A 5,000-nucleotide genomic window follows, 5' to 3' on the forward strand; every position below is an offset into this window, starting at 1 on the left:
AATACGACTTTGCGCTATAGTTAGCTCAGCACTAATGAAGAATCCCCAAGGAATGCCAAGAATTCTTGTTATACGCCCATTCCAAGTATCCACTCTCTTTTCTAGGTTTATGGATATTGAATCAATCGAACGAACTTCCAATACCTGTTCTACTTTTGGAAGACCTTGTGTTATATCACCTGATCTCGATTTTTGATATATAAATGTAACTAATATATCTCCTTCAGAAAGTATTTCTCCATAATGACCATGAACAGTTGTTCCAGGAGTCGCCAAATAAGGGTTAGCCGATCTTATTCCTACAGAATCCATTTGAACAGTTAGAATTTGACCCGATTTAAGGTGTGGTTCATTTTTCGTTTGAACTATACATACATTTTCGCAAATAAATTGACCAAGACTTATTATGGGAAACGTTTTTTTTTCACAATAATTATGATGGAAAAAATGCCAATTCAAATAGAATGGATTTAAAAGGATGTTACTAGATAGATCAGATTTATAAATGATCTCGTTTTCGTCTATTAAATAATATTTTAATACTTGAAAAGTTTCTTTTAATTTGTCAAGTTGCCCGTTTTTATTTATCGAGATCTGATTATTAGTAATTAAAAGGTAAAAATAAAAATGGGCAACTTGAAGGGCTATTCCTAAAGGACCTAACGAATTTTGAATTGGAATCAGAGGATCTCTTTGAATTGGATTTATTTCTTCTTTTATCCCATTGTAATATTTTCCATCGTGGAATGATCGTATTTGAAAACAATTCGATGATGACAAAATTATTAAAGATCGGCATTTCTCATTTCTATTCAACAACATATGAATAGTTCCATGATTTTGACTAAGTGATTGTTGAACTTTTTCCCTCGGATCTATAAAAAAAAATGGATTGATGTTGGTCCAGTCCGACTCATTATCCAAGATAAATCTTGAACCGAGCGGATCTTTCCTTTTTCTTATATATGAAATATGGGATTTTCCTAAGTCCATTTTTAAGAAATATCTAACCAAACCTTTTATACTTAGTTCAACAAAAGAAGCATGCCCTTTTTCGATAGAAGACAATTTTTTGTCTTGATCCCAATTTAAGACTAAACAAGTCCGAACTAATTGAATACTTGTATTAGAATTAGAAATTCCCCGAATTGATTTTCCATTTCCAGAAAGAATATAATGAATAATTTGAAGTTCCAAATTATCTCTTTCTTGTAACATATCTTGGGAAAAAAATTGGATTAAATTGATCCTATCTTCTATTTCATATAAAATGACCGGTCGAACCAAAACAAAATACTTTTTTTTCATAATTGTGATCCATTGAGCATAGATCCAATTTTTCATTTTTTTTTTTGATCCTTTTGAATTTTTTTTTACCGTTCTCGGTGGTATCAACATGGCACTGTGCCGGGATATCTTATCCATTTCTCCGGGAAAATAGATATTCCCGGAAAATATTTTTAATTGAATCTTTTTTTTTTTCTTCTCCAATCGAACCAACCCGCTTACTTGACTTCTTATATTTACAGTGATTGGTGTATCTACTTCAATAATACTATTGTTCCGTACCATTATGGAAGAAAATTCTGGTAAAATATACACTTCTTCGGGAATGAAAAAAAATTGATCTACTTTAATTTGGTATTTTGTCTTAAATTCTTGAATTCCTGGATACTCGATTAAAAAATCCTCTTTTTTAAAAATGTAATTTATATCAATAGTCCTATATTTAGTAATACCCGAGCTCTGTGTTCGGTATTGAGGATCATCGAAATAAGCAAAAATACTATTTCTACGAAAAATACCATGGATTGGTATTTCAATCGAGATACTGGAATCTAACATTAGTGCTTTGTCTCGTTCTTGAATCGATTGGAATTGAAATGGAATAATGAATCGATTTCTCCGCCTCTTTGCTAATAAATCCGTAGTATCGTGAAAAATAGCAGGATGTGTAAAATGACAATGATCTTTACATAGGATTTGATTATTTTTTGAATAATCTGAAATCCTTCTTTCTTTTTTTTCAGAAGGAGTGAAACGAAACAAATTATGTCTTACTTTATTATTACTTGCTAAATGGTTACAAATATCTCTTTCTCCTGTAGAAAGATAATGAATGTTCAATTGATCTTGATCTTTTCGGGTTGAAAAAGAGACTGAAGCGGATCTGTCTGATTTTCCTGATAAAATCCATAAATGACTTGTTTTTGGTAAGATATGGACATTACTATATTTAAATTCTGATGCATGATACACATCCGTACTCCAATGCATTTCTCCTTCTAAGTCAGAATAAACATGTTTTCGAACTTTTTCTTTTAAATTAAAAGTATATGTTCCTGCGAGAATCTCGGCAATCACTTGTTCTGATTTTACATATTGATTATTTTGAACTAATAGAAAACTTTTTGGTGGAATAGTCACATTATGTATAATGTCACCATTTTCAATACTAACATACAAGTCTATATAACATAGAAAAGCAGGATGCCCGTGACGTGTACGTGTAGGATGAACCAAATCCTCATTGAATTTAATTTTTCCATTATAAGGTGCTCGCACCTGTTCGGCAGTCCCCCCTGTGAATACTCCGCCAGTATGAAAAGTTCTTAATGTTAATTGAGTGCCCGGTTCTCCAATGGATTGGCCCGCAATAATACCTACAGCTTCTCCTAATTCCACCAAGTGACCTTGAGTAGGACTTTGACCATAACACAATCGACAGATCCAAGATGTATTCCTACAGGTAAAAGGAGTTCGTATAGATATTGGTTGTGTTTGAAAGGTTTTCAATCGATTGAAAAGTCCAATTCCAATATCTTGATTTCTAATGGCAATGCATCGTGAACCTCTGTATATATCGTCTGCTAATACACGACCAATTAATGTTTGTGTCCAACTACTTTCCGGCATCGTTTCATTCTGGGTATTTACTGAAATTCCTCGAATGGTACCACAATCTGTTCGACGTATAACAATATGTTGAACCACTTCAACAAGTCTACGTGTAAGATATCCAGCATCTGATGTTCGTACAGCAGTATCTACAACCCCTTTACGAGCTCCGTAGCAAGAAATTATATATTCTGTTAAAGATAGCCCTTCGCGTAAATTGCTTTGAATAGGTAAATCAATCATTTGTCCTTGTGGATCCGACATTAATCCTCTCATACCTACTAATTGGTGTACTTGAGATGCATTTCCTCTAGCTCCCGAAAAGGACATTATATGGACTGGATTAAAAGGATCGGTCATTCTAAAATTAGGATTCATTTCTTGTCGAAAATATTCACTTGTAGCATACCATATCTCAATGGATTGGCGTAATTTTTCTACTGCATGTACATTTCCATAATGATGCTGTTTTTCCAAAATCAAATTTTGGTGTTCAGCATCTCGGACTAGCCATCCTTTCGAAGGTATTGTTAAAAGGTCATCAATTCCTAATGAAATGGATGTAGCCGTAGCTTGGCGGAATCCCAGAGTCTTGACTTGATCCAGGATATGTGATGTATATGCCATTCCGAAGTGATCTATTAATCTGCTAATAAGTCGTTTAATGGCAGTTCCACCTATCACTTTATTGTGAAACATTAGATTGGTCCGTTCTGCCATAAGTACCTCCCTATTCCACTCAGTGGGATTCATTCAGTTCAACAATGGATTTGAGTCAATGATTGAAAAACTGCCTTTTCTTTATCTTAATTTGTGTAGAAATTGAGAAATTAAAAAACTAAGATCCTTGTTAAATGTTAAATCATGAAGATTTGAATTTACACCAGTATCATAAATTTGTTTATCTTAGATACAACCATCTATATGATTAGATACCATATGAATAGGCTCGGCAAAAACCTTGTACAGCTTCTTCGATTTCTCGATAAAAAGAAATATGACCTACGTTGGTTCGAATGTAAATAGAACGAATTTGTTTTTTTGTACTTCTTACTACTAGATAATGCCCATAAATTTCATGATAGGTGCCTAAAGATTCATAGTGAACTTCGATAGGAACTTCTCTTGACGAAATAATGCGTAGATCTAGTCGCCACCGGAGCCACAAAGGACTATCGAAGGTTATTCTTTTCTGTTGATAAGCTCCAATTGCATCATAGGAATTCCAAAAAAAAGGTTCTTTTTTTTTCGTATACTTATAGTTTTTTTGGGGAATTCTTTCATTTTTCAAATTTCTGCAATTACGTGGATTATACCTATTTGAAGAAATACCCCGACGATTCCCATTCGTTAATATGTAAAGTCCAATAAGCATATCTTGAGTTGGTACAGAAATTGGATCCGCGATAGCTGGAGACAAGAGGTTTGTATGAGAAAACATAAGTAAACGTGCTTCTGCTTGAGCTTCTAAGGATAAAGGCACATGAACAGCCATTTGATCGCCATCAAAGTCTGCATTGAATCCCTTACAAACTAATGGATGCAAACAAATAGCACGCCCCTCTACTAAAATGGGTTGGAATGCCTGTATACCTAATCTATGCAGAGTAGGTGCTCTATTTAGCAATACGGGATGTCCCTGCATAACTTCTTGAAGTATTTCCCATACAATCGGTTCTTTTTGCCGAATTTTACTCTTAGCAATTCCTATGTTGGAAGCAAAATGTTTTCGAATTAGATCACGAATTAGAAATGTCTGGAAAAGTTCTATTGCTATTTCGCCGGGCAATCCACATCTATGTAATGAAAGTGATGGACCTACAATAATGACAGAACGACCTGAATAATCAACCCGTTTCCCAAGTAGGGTCTCGCGAAATCTTCCCTCTTTACCCTCGATTATATCAGAAAAAGATTTGTAAACCTTATTATGACCGTCCCTCATCGGTTGTCCGCGGATTCCATTATCAAGAAGTGTATCCACGGCTGCTTGTACCAATTTCTCCTGACATATTACTAATTCTCCTGGAGTAGATCTACTTGTTGTTAATAGATCGATAAGAGTATTATTCCGATAGATAACTCTTCTATATAGTTCATTA

This window comes from Vigna unguiculata, unplaced genomic scaffold (assembly GCF_037176805.1).
Source record: "Vigna unguiculata cultivar grain cowpea cultivar isolate G323 ecotype 2 unplaced genomic scaffold, ASM3717680v1 ptg000431l, whole genome shotgun sequence".
Classification (NCBI taxonomy): domain Eukaryota; kingdom Viridiplantae; phylum Streptophyta; class Magnoliopsida; order Fabales; family Fabaceae; genus Vigna; species Vigna unguiculata.